Consider the following 17,809-nt stretch of genomic DNA (forward strand, 5'->3'; position numbering starts at 1 on the left):
GAGGCCCTGTGCCAGTGACGTCGCCAACTAGTATTCCTCCCCCCACCTGATGAAGGAACCTGCACTTTCATCTGCACCTTCCTCTTTGTCCCCGTGTAAGGTGGTATGGTATGCGGGAAGAGGAACCTGACTTTCAGCAGGGTCACAATCTTGCTGTGTAGCGTGCACGGGGAATTTTGCGTTGTGGGTCAATGTACCAGCAGACTCATCTATCACTGGCTGGGCAATGGGCAGGATGAGGAGGAAACACAGATATAGGCCCAAAGAATAAAGTGGGCTAAATGCAGTTCAAAATTGGTAACACAGGACTAACCAGGGGGCATTGCAGTGGAGGACAACTGGAATGAGAGGCTGACACAGAGAGTAGGCCCAAATCAGTAAGTAGTCGACATGCAGTTCAAAATTGGCAACCGTAGTAAACAGGCGGCCCAGCTTTGTTCAGTTGAGGAGAACAGCAAGGAGTGGCAGACACCGATAGTAGGCCCCAACCCAACTAGTAGGCCAAATGCAGTCTAACATTAACAACTACTTAACAAGAGCCTGAAAATGGAATTTCAGGACAGGAAACCAGGAGAACAGCAAGGAGTGGCAGACACCGATAGTAGGCCCCAAACCAACTAGTACGCCAAATGCAGTTGTTCCATTTAACTACAATTTAATGAGAGCCTGAAGATAGAAGTTCAGGAAAGGCAACCTGGAGAACACCTTGGAGTGGAACACACCATCTCTCTACACCCCATACCCAATTTGTAGGCCTAATGCAGTGTAGTTTTCAACAACTACTAAACGAGAGTCGGAAGATCGAAGCAATGTGGACGTAACATGGGGAACACCTTGGAGTGTAACACACCGTCTCTCTACACCCCATACCCAATTTGTAGGCCTAATGCAGTGTAGTTTTCTACAACTACTAAACGAGAGCATGAAGATCGAAGCAATGGAGAGGAAACCTGGGGAACACCTTGGAGTGGAACACACCATCTCTCTACACCCCATACCCAATTTGTAGGCCTAATGCAGCGTAGTTTCCAACAACTACTAAACGAGAGCATGAAGATCGAAGCTCAGGAAAGGCAACCTGGAGAACACCTTGGAGTGGAACACACCATCTCTCTACACCCCATACCCAATTTGTAGGCCTAATGCAGCGTAGTTTCCAACAACTACTAAACGAGAGCATGAAGATCGAAGCAATGGAGAGGAAACCTGGGGAACACCTTGGAGTGGAACACACCATCTCTGTACACCCCATACCCAATTTGTAGGCCTAATGCAGCGTAGTTTCCAACAACTACTAAACGAGAGCATGAAGATCGAACCAATGGCGATGAAACCTGGGGAACACCTTGGAGTGGAACACACCATCTCTCTACACCCCATACCCAATTTGTAGGCCTAATGCAGCGTAGTTTCCAACAACTACTAAACGAGAGCATGAAGATTGAAGCTCAGGAAAGGCAACCTGGAGAACACCTTGGAGTGGAACACACCATCTCTCTACACCCCATACCCAATTTGTAGGCCTAATGCAGCGTAGTTTCCAACAACTACTAAACGAGAGCATGAAGATTGAAGCTCAGGAAAGGCAACCTGGAGAACACCTTGGAGTGGAACACACCATCTCTCTACACCCCATACCCAATTTGTAGGCCTAATGCAGCGTAGTTTCCAACAACTACTAAACGAGAGCATGAAGATTGAAGCTCAGGAAAGGCAACCTGGAGAACACCTTGGAGTGGAACACACCATCTCTCTACACCCCATACCCAATTTGTAGGCCTAATGCAGCGTAGTTTCCAACAACTACTAAACGAGAGCATGAAGATCGAAGCAATGGAGAGGAAACCTGGGGAACACCTTGGAGTGGAACACACCATCTCTCTACACCCCATACCCAATTTGTAGGCCTAATGCAGCGTAGTTTCCAACAACTACTAAACGAGAGCATGAAGATCGAACCAATGGCGATGAAACCTGGGGAACACCTTGGAGTGGAACACACCATCTCTCTACACCCCATACCCAATTTGTAGGCCTAATGCAGCGTAGTTTCCAACAACTACTAAACGAGAGCATGAAGATCGAACCAATGGCGATGAAACCTGGGGAACACCTTGGAGTGGAACACACCATCTCTCTACACCCCATACCCAATTTGTAGGCCTAATGCAGCGTAGTTTCCAACAACTACTAAACGAGAGCATGAAGATTGAAGCTCAGGAAAGGCAACCTGGAGAACACCTTGGAGTGGAACACACCATCTCTCTACACCCCATACCCAATTTGTAGGCCTAATGCAGCGTAGTTTCCAACAACTACTAAACGAGAGCATGAAGATTGAAGCTCAGGAAAGGCAACCTGGAGAACACCTTGGAGTGGAACACACCATCTCTCTACACCCCATACCCAATTTGTATGCCTAATGCAGCGTAGTTTCCAACAACTACTAAACGAGAGCATGAAGATTGAAGCTCAGGAAAGGCAACCTGGAGAACACCTTGGAGTGGAACACACCATCTCTCTACACCCCATACCCAATTTGTATGCCTAATGCAGCGTAGTTTCCAACAACTACTAAACGAGAGCATGAAGATTGAAGCTCAGGAAAGGCAACCTGGAGAACACCTTGGAGTGGAACACACCATCTCTCTACACCCCATACCCAATTTGTAGGCCTAATGCAGCGTAGTTTCCAACAACTACTAAACGAGAGCATGAAGATTGAAGCAATGGAGAGGAAACCTGGGGAACACCTTGGGGAGGCAGACACCGTTAGTAGGCCCTACCAAAGTTGTACACCCAATGCAGTTTTAAAATTCCTAGAGGCTGAAAACAAGACTATTGACGCTCAGCTTTTTTCAAAGGAACACAGCTGAATTGAGTGGCGCAGACAGACACAGGTAGTAGGACTCAAACCAAAAATGTGGCTCACTGCAGCAGAAAAAAGTTACAGGGGTACACAAGCTGCAGTGCTCTGGGCAGTGGAGGACAATTTCAATAGTGAACCGCAGACAGACTTTGTACGCCTACTATTAAAAAAAGGATGCTCTATGCAATTATAAATAGGTTCTATGGGTACACGGGCAGCAGTGGTGTGGTCAGTGGAGGCCTAGTGGAAGGAGTGAACGCAGACAGGCATCGAAGGCCTAAAATAATAACACATGGCTGTAGGCAATTTTTAATTGGTTCCAGGGGTACACGGGCAGCAGTGGCCTGGTCAGTGTAGTAGTAGTAGAAAGAACGGACCGCAGACAGGCATCGAAGGCCTAAAATAAAAAAATTGGGCTGGCTGTAGGCAATTTTAAATTGGTTCCAGGGGTACACGGGCAGCAGTGGTGTGGTCAGTGGAGGCATATTGTAAGGAGTGACCGCAGACAGGCATCGAAGGCCTAAAATAATAACACATGGCTGTAGGCAATTTTAAATTGGTTCCAGGGGTACACGGACAGCAGTGGTGTGGTCAGTGGAGGCCTAGTGGAAGGAGTGACCGCAGACAGGCATCGAAGGCCTAAAATAAAAAAATTGGGCTGGCTGTAGGCAATTTTAAATTGGTTCCAGGGGTACACGGGCAGCAGTGGTGTGGTCAGTGGAGGCATATTGTAAGGAGTGACCGCAGACAGGCATCGAAGGCCTAAAATAATAACACATGGCTGTAGGCAATTTTAAATTGGTTCCAGGGGTACACGGGCAGCAGTGGCCTGGTCAGTGTAGTAGTAGTAGAAAGAACGGACCGCAGACAGGCATCGAAGGCCTAAAATAAAAAAATTGGGCTGGCTGTAGGCAATTTTAAATTGGTTCCAGGGGTACACAGGCAGCAGTGGTGTGGTCAGTGGAGGCATATTGTAAGGAGTGACCGCAGACAGGCATCAAAGGCCTAAAATAATAACACATGGTTGTAGGCAATTTTAAATTGGTTCCAGGGGTACACGGGCAGCAGTGGTGTGGTCAGTGGAGGCATAGTGGAAGGAGTGACCGCAGACAGGCTTCGAAGGCCTAACATAACAAAAATATCAATACAATGGTATTGTCAGTGGCAGGCATTGAAGGATGTCAGCGCATAGACTAAACATTTGTGGAGCTGTGAGATAATTTTGCAAGTGGTAGAGCACTGTTTGAGCTGGGGTGGGGGGAAACTGTCTTGTGGCCGGCGGTACAGGCCCAGGGCCCCTCATATTACAACGGTGTGTCTGACGTTGGGTGCGCACCACCACCGCCAGAGACACTTTATTGTACTAGGAGGGACCCAGTGGCAGTGCCGTCGACCAAAAGCGGGCAAACCCACCTCTTCAGACAAACAGCACTCTCACGGGTGCTGTCGCCAAGTGTCGATACCACGGCCCCGTGTGGGGAGTTTGGCCATTTAGTGAGGTGTAAACATGTCGTATGCTGGACAATCAGGTGCAGAAAATTACGAGATTGGAAAAGGCATTCAGAACAGTCCACAGGCAAGACCTTTTCATAGGAAAGCTAGGTGTCAGCCGGGCAAGGTGGGGCAAAAGATTTCGAAATCCAGTTGTGGTTCATGTTAATGAAGGTTAGATCATCTACATTTTGGGTAGCCAGACGAGTCCTTTTTTCTGTTAGTATTGAACCTGCAGCACTGAATACTCTTTCTGATAGGACACTAGCTGCTGGGCAAGCAAGCTCCTGCAATGCATATTCTGCCAATTCTGGCCAGGTGTCTAATTTTGATGCCCAGTAATCAAATGGGAATGACGGTTGAGGGAGAACATCGATAAGGGATGAAAAATAGTTTGTAACCATACTGGACAAATGTTGTCTCCTGTCACTTTGAATTGATGCTGCAGTACCTGTCCTGTCTGCGGTCATAGCAAAATCACTCCACAACCTGGTCAGAAAACCCCTCTGGCCAACGCCACTTCTGATTTCTGCCCCTCTAACTCCTCTGGTCTGCTGGCCCCTGCAGCTCGTATGAGAACGATCACGGGCGCTGTGTGCAGGGAATGCCAGAAGCAAACGGTCAACAAGAGTTGATTGTTTGGTTGCTAATATTAGTTCCAAGTTCTCATGTGGCATTATATTTTGCAATTTGCCTTTATAGCGAGGATCAAGGAGGCAGGCCAACCAGTAATCGTCATCGTTCATCATTTTAGTTATGCGTGTGTCCCTTTTGAGGATACGTAAGGCATAATCCGCCATGTGGGCCAAAGTTCCAGTTCTCAAATCTGCGGTTGTGCTTGGTTGAGGGGCAGTTTCAGGCAAATCCACGTCACTTGTGTCCCTCCAAAAACCAGAACCCGGCCTTGCCGCGCCACCAATTTCCAGTGGCCCCGGAAAAGCTTCCTCATTAAAAATATAATCATCCCCATCATCCTCCTCGTCCTCCTCCTCCTCTTCGCCCGCTAACTCGTCCTGTACACTGCCCTGGCCAGACAATGGATGACTGTCATCAAGGCTTTCCTCTTCCTCAGCTGCAGACGCCTGATCCTTTATGTGCGTCAAACTTTGCATCAGCAGACGCATTAGGGGGATGCTCATGCTTATTATGGCGTTGTCTGCACTAACCAGCCGTGTGCATTCCTCAAAACACTGAAGGACTTGACACATGTCTTGAATCTTCGACCACTGCACACCTGACAACTCCATGTCTGCCATCCTACTGCCTGCCCGTGTATGTGTATCCTCCCACAAAAACATAACAGCCCGCCTCTGTTCGCACAGTCTCTGAAGCATGTGCAGTGTTGAGTTCCACCTTGTTGCAACGTCTATGATTAGGCGATGCTGGGGAAGGTTCAAAGAACGCTGATAGGTCTGCATACGGCTGGAGTGTACGGGCGAACGGCGGATATGTGAGCAAAGTCCACGCACTTTGAGGAGCAGGTCGGATAACCCCGGATAACTTTTCAGGAAGCACTGCACCACCAGGTTTAAGGTGTGAGCCAGGCAAGGAATGTGTTTCAGTTGGGAAAGGGAGATGGCAGCCATGAAATTCCTTCCGTTATCACTCACTACCTTGCCTGCCTCAAGATCTACAGTGCCCAGCCACGACTGCGTTTCTTTCTGCAAGAACTCGGACAGAACTTCCGCGGTGTGTCTGTTGTCGCCCAAACACTTCATAGCCAATACAGCCTGCTGACGTTTGCCAGTAGCTGCCCCATAATGGGAGACCTGGTGTGCAACAGTGGCAGCTGCGGATGGAGTGGTTGTGCGACTGCGGTCTGTGGACGAGCTCTCGCTTCTGCAGGAGGACGAAGAGGAGGAGGAGGGGGTGCGAACGGCTACAGCCAACTGTTTCCTAGACCGTGGGCTAAGCAGAACTGTCCCAAACTTGCTGTCCCCTGTGGACCCTGCATCCACAACATTCACCCAGTGTGCCATGATGGACACGTAACGTCCCTGGCCATGCCTACTGGTCCATGCATCTGTTGTCAGGTGCACCTTTGTGCTCACAGATTGCGTGAGTGCATGGACGATGCACTCTTTAACATGCTGGTGGAGGGCTGGGATGGCTTTTCTGGAAAAAAAGGGTCGACTGGGTAGCTCGTAGCGTGGTACAGCGTAGTCCATCAGGGCTTTGAAAGCTTCGCTTTCAACTAACCGGTAGGGCATCATCTCTAACGAGATTAGTCTAGCTATGTGGGCGTTCAAACCCTGTGTACGCGGATGCGAGGCTAAGTACTTCCTTTTTCTAACCATAGTCTCATGTAGGGTGAGCTGGACTGGAGAGCTGGAGATCGTGGAACTAGCGGGGGTGCCGGTGGACATGGCAGACTGAGAGACGGTGGGAGATGGTATTGTTGCCGCCGGTGCCCTAGATGCAGTGTTTCCTACTACGAAACTGGTGATTCCCTGACCCTGACTGCTTTGGCCTGGCAAAGAAACCGGCACAGATACTGCAGGTGGTGCGGAAAATGGTGGCTCTACACTGCCGGAAGGGATGTTGCGTTGCTGACTAGCTTCATTGGCCGAGGGTGCTATAACCTTAAGGGACGTTTGGTAGTTAGTCCAGGCTTGCAAATGCATGGTGGTTAAATGTCTATGCATGCAACTTGTATTGAGACTTTTCAGATTCTGTCCTCTGCTTAAGGTAGTTGAACATTTTTGACAGATGACTTTGCACTGATCAATTGGATGTTGTTTAAAAAAATGCCAGACTGCACTCTTTCTAGCATCGGATACCTTTTCAGGCATTGCAGACTGAGCTTTAACCGGATGGCCACGCTGTCCTCCAACAGGTTTTGGCTTTGCCACGCGTTTTGGGCAAGATACGGGCCCGGCAGATGGAACCTGTTGCGATGTTGATGCCTGCTGCGGCCCCTCCTCCTCCGCTTCAGAACTGCTGCCGCCTGCACCCTGTTCCCCCAATGGCTGCCAATCGGGGTCAAGAACTGGGTCATCTATTACCTCTTCTTGTAGCTCGTGTGCAACTTCGTCTGTGTCACCGTGTCGGTCGGTGGTATAGCGTTCGTGATGGGGCAACATAGTCTCATCAGGGTCTGATTCTTGATCATTACCCTGCGAGGGCAATGTTGTGGTCTGAGTCAAAGGACCAGCATAGTAGTCTGGCTGTGGCTGTGCATCAGTGCACTCCATGTCAGATTCAACTTGTAATGGGCATGGACTGTTAACTGCTTCACTTTCTAAGCCAGGGACGGTATGTGTAAAGAGCTCCATGGAGTAACCCGTTGTGTCGCCTGCTGCATTCTTCTCTGTTGTTGTTTTTGCTGAAGAGGACAAGGAAGCGACTTGTCCCTGACCGTGAACATCCACTAACGATGCGCTGCTTTGACATTTACCAGTTTCACGAGAGGAGGCAAAAGAGCTAGAGGCTGAGTCAGCAAGATAAGCCAAAACTTGCTCTTGCTGCTCCGGCTTTAAAAGCGGTTTTCCTACTCCCAGAAAAGGGAGCGTTCGAGGCCTTGTGTAGCCAGACGACGAACCTGGCTCCTCAGCTCCAGACTTAGGTGCAATATTTTTTTTCCCACGACCAGCTGATGCTCCACCACTAAAAGTACCCTCATTACCAGCTGACAATGAACGCCCCCGGCCACGACCTCTTCCACCAGACTTCCTCATTGTTTTAAAAACGTAACCAAACTAACGGTATTTGTTGCTGTCACACAACTTACACAGTGAGCTATAACTTCAGTATGATTTAGCTACCCCTTTACAGGTGAGTGAGACCACAACGAAAATCAGGCACAATGTTACACACTGTGTTGTTGGTGGCAACAAATGAGAGAGATGCCACACACGCAGGACTGTCACTGAAGCACAAATGTAAATATTAATCTCCCACTGATTTGATTTTTTTTTTTTTCAGGGAGACTTTAGGAAAAAAAAATAATAGAATAAAATGATTTTTTCAGGAAGAATTTAGAAACCAAATAAAATAAAATGATTTTTTCTGGGAGAATTTAGAAAACAAATAAAACAAAAAAAGGCTTTCTATGGCCCACTGAGTGAGAGATGACGCACACAGGAGTCAGGAGTGGCACACAAGCCCAGAGGCCAATATTTATCTCCCACTGATTGATGTAGTGATTTTTTCAGGTAGATTTTGGAACCCAAATCAAGCTAAAAAAATAATAGGCTTTCTATGGCCCACAATTGGAGAGAGAGAGAGAGATGGCACACCCAGGAGTCAAGACTGGCACACAAGCAGAAAGGGCAATATTAATCTCCCACTGATTTGATTTTTTTTTTTTTTCAGGGAGACTTTAGGAAAAAAAAATAATAGAATAAAATGATTTTTTCAGGAAGAATTTAGAAACCAAATAAAATAAAATGATTTTTTCAGGGAGAATTTAGAAAACAAATAAAACAAAAAAAGGCTTTCTATGGCCCACTGAGTGAGAGATGACGCACACAGGAGTCAGGAGTGGCACACAAGCCCAGAGGCCAATATTTATCTCCCACTGATTGATGTAGTGATTTTTTCAGGTAGATTTTGGAACCCAAATCAAGCAAAAAAAATAATAGGCTTTCTATGGCCCACAATTGGAGAGAGAGAGAGAGATGGCACACCCAGGAGTCAAGACTGGCACACAAGCAGAAAGGGCAATATTAATCTCCCACTGATTTGATTTTTTTTTTTTTTTCAGGGAGACTTTAGGAAAAAAAAATAATAGAATAAAATGATTTTTTCAGGAAGAATTTAGAAACCAAATAAAATAAAATGATTTTTTCTGGGAGAATTTAGAAAACAAATAAAACAAAAAAAGGCTTTCTATGGCCCACTGAGTGAGAGATGACGCACACAGGAGTCAGGAGTGGCACACAAGCCCAGAGGCCAATATTTATCTCCCACTGATTGATGTAGTGATTTTTTCAGGTAGATTTTGGAACCCAAATCAAGCTAAAAAATAATAGGCTTTCTATGGCCCACAATTGGAGAGTGAGAGAGAGATGGCACACCCAGGAGTCAAGACTGGCACACAAGCAGAAAGGGCAATATTAATCTCCCACTGATTTGTTTTTTTGTTTTTTTTTCAGGGAGACTTTAGGAAAAAAAAATAATAGAATAAAATGATTCTTTCAGGAAGAATTTAGAAACCAAATAAAATAAAATGATTTTTTCAGGGAGAATTTAGAAAACAAATAAAACAAAAAAAGGCTTTCTATGGCCCACTGAGTGAGAGATGACGCTCACAGGAGTCAGGAGTGGCACAAAAGCCCAGAGGCCAATATTGTTCTCCCAATGATTGATGTAGTGATTTTTTCAGGTAGATTTTGGAACCCAAATCAAGCTAAAAAAATAATAGGCTTTCTATGGCCCACAATTGGAGAGAGAGAGAGAGATGGCACACCCAGGAGTCAAGACTGGCACACAAGCAGAAAGGGCAATATTAATCTCCCACTGATTTGATTTTTTTTTTTTTCCAGGGAGACTTTAGAAAAAAAAAATAATAAAAAAAAAAATGATTTTTTCAGGAAGAATTTAGAAACCAAATAAAATAAAAATGATTTTTTCAGGGAGAATTTATAAAACAAATAAAACAAAAATAGGCTTTCTATGGCCCACTGAGTGAGAGATGACGCACACAGGAGTCAGGAGTGGCACAAAAGCCCAGAGGCCAATATTTATCTCCCATTGATTGATTTATTGATTTTTTTTGGTAGAATTTAGAACCCAAATCAACCAAAAACATAAATAGGCTTTCTATGGCCCACTATTTGTGAGAGAGATGGCACGCTCAGGACTGGCACACAAGCCCAGAGGCCAATATTAATCTCCCACTTTTTATTTTTTTTCAGGGAAAATTTATAAACCCAATAAAAAAAATAATAAATTGGCTTTCTATGGCCCACTATCTGAGAGAGAGAGATGGCACGCTTTGGACTGGCACACAAGCCCAAAGGCCAATATTAATTTCCCTTTTTTTTTTCAGGGAGAATTTATAAAACCAAAAAAAAAAAAATAAATAGGCTTTCTATGGCCCACTATTTGTGAGAGAGATGGCACGCTTAGGACTGGCACACAAGCCCAAAGGCCAATATTAATCTCCCACTGATTGATGTAGGTAGATTTTATAACCCAAATCAAGCAAAAAAATAAATAGGCTTTCTATGGCCCACTGAGTTAAAGATGGCACACACAGGGATGGCACTCTAGCAGAAATGTCAATCTTAATCTCCCACAAAAAAAAAGGGAGTGTCCAACAATTACTATCTCCCTGCAGTAATCTCAGCCAGGTATGGCAGGCAGCAATAAGGAGTGGACTGATGCACAAATTAAATAAAAAGTGTGGACAAACAAAAAAGATAGCTGTGCAGAAAGGAAGGAACAAGAGGATTTGTGCTTTGAAAAAAGCAGTTGGTTTGCACAGCGGCGTACACACAGCAATGCAGCTATCAGGGAGCCTTCTAGGGCAGCCCAATGAGCTACGGCGCTGAGGGGAAAAAAAAAAAAAATGTAGCTTCCACTGTCCCTGCACACCGAAGGTGCTGTTGGGCAGTGGAAATCACTACAGCACAAGCGGTTTGGTGGTTAATGGACCCTGCCTAACGCTGTCCCTGCTTCTGACGAAGCGGCAGCAACCTCTCCCTAAGCTCAGATCAGCAGCAGTAACATGGCGGTCGGCGGGAACGCCCCTTTATAGCCCCTGTGATGCCGCAGACAGCAAGCCAATCACTGCAATGCCCTTCTCTAAGATGGTGGGGACCAGGACCTATGTCATCACGCTGCCCACACTCTGCGTTTACCTTCATTGGCTGAGAAATGGCGCTTTTCGCGTCATTGAAACGCGACTTTGGCGCGAAAGTCGCGTACCGCATGGCCGACCCCGCACAGGGGTCGGATCGGGTTTCATGAAACCCGACTTTGCCAAAAGTCAGCGACTTTTGAAAATGAACGACCCGTTTCGCTCAACCCTAGTCCTGAGTGCTCCAATATCTTACATTTAATCAGTAAATACTTTTCAGGCACAGTACTTATCCCAGAATGGAAGGAGGGCTATATTATAGTGCATATTTTGCTTTTTTGTGTTGCAGGTGAAATGACCAACTGGAAAAGCCCCTGAGATGCAAAAACAATAGAACTTTTATTATTGACCCTATTTTACACTTCTCAATGAATTCATCTAGGGGTTCAATGATCATATTGACGCCACAGGTGTGTCACAGAATTTAATACCACTTGGCAGTGAAGAAAAAATAATCGATTTTTGCCACAAAAATTTTACTTTAGCCCCAGATTTTGCATTTTCACACTGGGATATGGGGAAAAATATCAAAAAACTTTTGCCACAGAACTTCTGCTGAAAGTGGAAATACCCCACATGTGGCTGCACTGTACTGCTTAGCCGCACGACAAGACTCGGTAGGGTAAGAGCGCTATTTCCCTCCTGGAGAACATATTGTACTAGAATAGTTTGTGGAATCCATACATAGAGCCCCCAACTGCCAGAAGACCATAATTGCCCCTCAAGTGACCCTTTTTTGAACTTACATCCCTTTCGGAATTTATCTACAGATATAGTGATGATTTTGACTCCATGAGTGTTTTCCAGAAACAAGCTGTTAGGGGTCGAGTTCCCGCTTCTGCACAGGGGGAATCTCGAGCCACTTCCGCTGCGGTCTCCCATTCTTGTCCAGCCGCAGTGGAGCCTGCTCAGCAAGGACGTCGGTCCCAGCGTCTTGCTCATTCTCACTCTGTTCTGAGAGTTAGTGCTGCTTCTCCAGTCTCTGCCTTTAAAGTCAGTGCTGGTCAGCAGCGAGCGGACTTCTCTGGGACTAAGTCCTTGTCTGCATGTACTGAGCATGCCCAGCGTAAGGTCTCCCGTTGGAGATCGAGGGTCATGTGCTCGGGCTCTGCAGCACATTCCATTGGTCCTCTTGGCAGGTCCTAGAAGGGCAAAAGTGCTGTGGCCACTTCCTGTGCTGCTGTTATATAAACTGCGCATGACCGCACGGCCATGCGCTAGTATTGTTTTACAATTGCTTATGTGTGTATGTTGTGAGTGCAAGTCGTCCTTGGAAACCCCTACCCTATTGAATGTCTGTTCGCGGAAGGTGTATGGCTGCTACCTAGCGCCCGACTTAGCCTACAGCACTAACACACATCACAGCGTCCTGTAGCTGTGCCTGCCAGTACGGCGCCGTGCGCCTGCCTTGCGCTTTCCATACCCGAGTCTGGGTGGTTAGTGGCGTCCGTTAGTGCGGCATCGCTCGCACTCTTGTGCACAGATTGCTTAAGGTTCTCTACACACCCAGTTGCGGTGTTACGCCAGCAAGGGTCTAATCGGGCTCCAATCCCTTCTGGGGTTAAGTCCGCTGACCACTTGCTCGCGCACTAGTGCGGTACTGCGGTCCTGTGAATTAACAGGATCGCTTTCTTCACGCTGGGTGAGGTTTAACCCACGCGTGTATACTTTAGTGTACCGCCATATTGTCTGCTAATTGCTAGCAGCAGGTTCTCACCTGCACGGTGGACCCCGGACTGCGAACGCACCTTTATCATCTGTCTTGGTGCGTTCCGCCAGTCCTAACAGAATACTAGCGCCAGGGTCTGGCTAGTAAAATGGCGGACGATCAGCGTTTACAGCGGTACATCCAGCAGCTGGAGGGAAGGTTGGCGGCTTTTGAGCGTTCAACCTCAGCTGTGGATGTTACTGCTGTCGCTGTTCAGGCTGCAAGTGTGGCTGCAGCTACCTTGTCCACTGCCGCTCCTGTACCGACGCTATCTCGCCTCCCGCTACCAGAGAAATTTTCTGGTGACAGTAAATCCTGTAGGGGTTTCGTGAGTCAGTGCTCAATACATCTCGAGCTTCTGGCCTCTCGTTTCCCTACAGAGCGGGCTAAGGTGGGCTTTATAATTTCCTTATTGTCGGACAGGGCGTTGCAGTGGGCTACGCCGCTGTGGGAGCGTGGCGATCATGTGGTGCAGAGTGCTCCGTTATTCCTGAGCACTCTGAAACAGGTCTTTCTTGGACCTCGTGTCACCCATGACACGGCGCTCCAACTGTTGGCACTGACTCAGGGCTCGTCCTTGGTCAGCCTTTTTGCCGTCCATTTCCGCACTCTGGCATCTGAGCTGGAGTGGTCGGATAAAGCCCTTATCCCTATATTTTGGAGGGGGCTGGCTGACCACGTTAAGGACGCTCTGGCCACTAGGGAGATTCCCGCCACACTGGAGGAGTTAATAGCAGTATCTACTCGCATTGACCGCCGTTTTCACGAGCGGAGGTTAGAGCGAGCCCAGTGTAGGCAGAGGTTTCGGCTGGCTCCCACCTTCGCAAACCTTTGGAATCTCCAGTTCAGGCTCCTGAGGTTCAGGAACCTAAGGTGGTGTCACGAGCGGGATCTAAGTCCCAGACTGCTCGTGCACTCCAGGGTTGCCAGGTTTGCCAACAGTCAGGACATCTTGCCACCAGATGTCATCAGCGGTCGAGGAAACGTCAGCGTCTAGTGGTAGTAGGTGGAGGTGCACTAGACACTGCGACGTTTGCCTCCAAATTGTCCTTTAAGGGGACAATTACCTTTGGCTCATCCTCCCACTCGGTAGACCTCTGCGTGGATTCTGGGGCGGAGGGCAATTTTATGTCTTCTGCCTTCGCCCAACGTCACGCAATACCCCTGGTTATGCTATCCCAACCAGTAACGGTACGAGTGGTGAATGGGTCGACACTCCCCGCACAGATAACACATCAGACCATCCCTGTTACTCTGTCCCTGTCGCCATCCCATCAGGAGATTATTTCTCTACTCGTCATTCCTGAGGGTATTGATGAGGTCCTGTTGGGGATACCTTGGCTACGGTACCACTCTCCTCACATCGAGTGGTCCTCAGGCAGAATTCTGGGATGGGGTGAATCATGTGGGGGTAGGTGTCACCGAGAGTGCGTTCAGGTTGCTACTACTGAGGTACCCGCAGATCTATCCTCTCTCCCCAAGCAATATTGGTCTTATGCAGACGTGTTCTCCAAGAAGGCGGCGGAGACCCTTCCGCCCCATCGCCCCTATGACTGTCCTATCGATCTCTTGCCTGGTGCTGAGCCTCCCCGGGGTCGAGTCTACCCATTATCTCTCCCGGAAACGGAGGCAATGTCTCAGTACATACAAGAGAATCTGGCAAGAGGGTTCATTAGGAAGTCAGTGTCACCTGCTGGGGCAGGGTTCTTCTTCGTGCAGAAGAAGAATGGAGAACTACGTCCATGCATAGACTACAGGGGTCTTAATGCTATCACAGTCAAGAACAAGTACCCTTTGCCATTGATATCTGAGCTTTTCGATAGGCTTCGGGGAGCTAGAGTGTTTACGAAACTAGATCTGCGGGGTGCTTACAACCTGATTCGCATCCGTGAGGGGGACGAGTGGAAAACGGCATTTAACACCAGAGATGGGCAGTATCTGGTGATGCCCTTCGGGCTCTGTAATGCACCTGCCGTTTTTCAAGACTTTGTCAACGACATCTTCCGGGATATGCTTTCCACCTCGGTTGTAGTCTATCTGGATGATATTCTCATCTTTTCTCCAGATATTGACTCCCACCGGAGAGATGTTGGCAGAGTCTTCGACCTCCTACGGGCAAACTCTCTTTACGCAAAGTTGGAGAAGTGTGTGTTTGAGCAGGAGTCCTTACCTTTCCTGGGCTATATCATCTCCGCCCAGGGATTGGCTATGGATCCTGCCAAACTACAGGCTGTGATAGACTGGCAAGAGCCCCATTCTCTTAAAGCGGTGCAGCGCTTTATGGGGTTCATAAACTATTACCGCCAGTTCATTCCCCACTTCTCAACTCTGGTGGCTCCCTTGGTAGCCCTCACCAAGAAGGGAGCGAATCCCAAATTGTGGTCGGAAGAGGTCTCCAAGGCCTTCACTTCTATTAAGTCCCACTTTGCTAGCGCTCCCATCTTACATCGTCCCGATGTGGATAAGCCATTCCTACTGGAGGTGGATGCCTCGTCCGTTGGTGCTGGAGCAGTCCTCTACCAAAAGGATGCTCAAGGTCGGAAGCATCCATGCTTCTTCTTCTCCAAGACCTTCACGCCAGCGGAGAGGAACTACTCCATCGGGGACAGGGAGTTGCTAGCAATGAAGTTGGCCTTTTCGGAGTGGAGACACCTTCTGGAAGGTGCGCGGTTTCCCTTCCAAGTTTACACGGACCACAAAAATTTGGTCTATTTGCAGACAGCCCAGCGGCTAAATTCTCGCCAGGCCAGATGGTCCCTGTTCTTCTCCCGGTTCCACTTTTCCCTGCATTATCTCGCCGGGGAGAAGAATATCCGTGCTGACGCTCTCTCTCGCTCCCTTATGTCAACTGAGGAGGAGGAAGAGGAGCCTCGGCTTATTGTCCCTTCCGAGAGCCTGAGAACCGTGGCGCCGGTATCGCTAGAGTCTGTGCCTCCGGGCAAGACTTTTGTGCCCATTAATTTGCGACCGGAGGTTCTCTCTTGGGCTCATTCGTCCAGGGTGGGTGGACACTTTGGGACAAAGAGGACATCTGAGCTACTGGCGAGGACGTACTGGTGGCCGCATATGGTCCGGGATGTCAGGGATTACGTTCTGGCGTGTGTCTCCTGCGCCAAAAATAAATCTCCGCGTCAAAGGCCAGCTGGTTTGCTCTATCCCTTGCCGGTGGCAGATAGGCCCTGGGAGATGGTCGGGATGGACTTTGTTGTGGGTTTGCCCAAGTCTCGCGGCTGTACCATCATTTGGGTCATCACCGATCATTTCTCAAAAATGGTGCATTTGGTGCCGCTGCCGCGGTTACCTTCTGCACGGGCCTTGGCAGCGTTGTTCATCAGACATATCTTCCGCCTACATGGTATGCCAGACAAAATTGTCAGTGACCGGGGTCCCCAGTTTGCGTCTCGGTTCTGGAGAGAGCTCTGTCGTCTTCTCAGTATTGAGTTGAATCTCTCTTCCGCTTATCATCCCGAGACGAATGGGTTGGTAGAGAGGGCCAACCAGACCTTGGTCACATACCTGCGACATTTTGTTTCAGCCAGGCAGGATGACTGGGCATCCTTGCTATCATGGGCAGAGTTTGCACTGAACAACGCCGTTGCCGACTCCACTGGACAAACCCCATTCCTTCTCAACTATGGTCAGCATCCACGGGTACCTGTGCCTATGCCCGTGTCTTCCGCCGACTCCAGGGTGGCAGACTGGGCTGTGGAGGCACGGGATATTTGGGACCGCACTCAGGATGCCATTCGGGCCTCTAAGGAGAGAATGAGGTCCTCCGCTGATGCTCATCGGCGCCCCGCCCCGACCTTTGCTCCTGGCGACTTGGTGTGGCTCTCCGCCCGTAACATCAGGCTGCGAGTTGAGTCCACTAAATTTGCTCCTCGCTACTTGGGTCCATTCAAGGTCCTCGAGCAGGTTAATCCTGTGGTCTATCGTTTGGCCCTTCCGCCACGCCTGGGTATCACCGACACCTTTCATGTGTCCCTCTTGAAACCCGTGTATATGTCCCGCTTTTCCGAGTCATCTGCTGGGACATCGGGTTCGTCTACGGACGATTATGAGGTGAACGCTATTTTGGGGTGCAAGGTGGTGCGTGGTAAAAAATTTTTTTTGGTGGACTGGAAGGGTTATGGCCCCGAGGACAGGTCCTGGGAACCTGTTGAGCACATTCGGGCCCCGCAGCTCATTGCTGCCTTCGAACGTAGCGAGGCCCAAGGAGGGGGGGGCCCTAGGAGGGGGGGTAATGTTAGGGGTCGAGTTCCCGCTTCTGCACAGGGGGAATCTCGAGCCACTTCCGCTGCGGTCTCCCATTCTTGTCCAGCCGCAGTGGAGCCTGCTCAGCAAGGACGTCGGTCCCAGCGTCTTGCTCATTCTCACTCTGTTCTGAGAGTTAGTGCTGCTTCTCCAGTCTCTGCCTTTAAAGTCAGTGCTGGTCAGCAGCGAGCGGACTTCTCTGGGACTAAGTCCTTGTCTGCATGTACTGAGCATGCCCAGCGTAAGGTCTCCCGTTGGAGATCGAGGGTCATGTGCTCGGGCTCTGCAGCACATTCCATTGGTCCTCTTGGCAGGTCCTAGAAGGGCAAAAGTGCTGTGGCCACTTCCTGTGCTGCTGTTATATAAACTGCGCATGACCGCACGGCCATGCGCTAGTATTGTTTTACAATTGCTTATGTGTGTATGTTGTGAGTGCAAGTCGTCCTTGGAAACCCCTACCCTATTGAATGTCTGTTCGCGGAAGGTGTATGGCTGCTACCTAGCGCCCGACTTAGCCTACAGCACTAACACACATCACAGCGTCCTGTAGCTGTGCCTGCCAGTACGGCGCCGTGCGCCTGCCTTGCGCTTTCCATACCCGAGTCTGGGTGGTTAGTGGCGTCCGTTAGTGCGGCATCGCTCGCACTCTTGTGCACAGATTGCTTAAGGTTCTCTACACACC

Source organism: Ranitomeya imitator, chromosome 4, assembly GCF_032444005.1.
Source record: "Ranitomeya imitator isolate aRanImi1 chromosome 4, aRanImi1.pri, whole genome shotgun sequence".
Taxonomy (NCBI): Eukaryota; Metazoa; Chordata; class Amphibia; order Anura; family Dendrobatidae; genus Ranitomeya; species Ranitomeya imitator.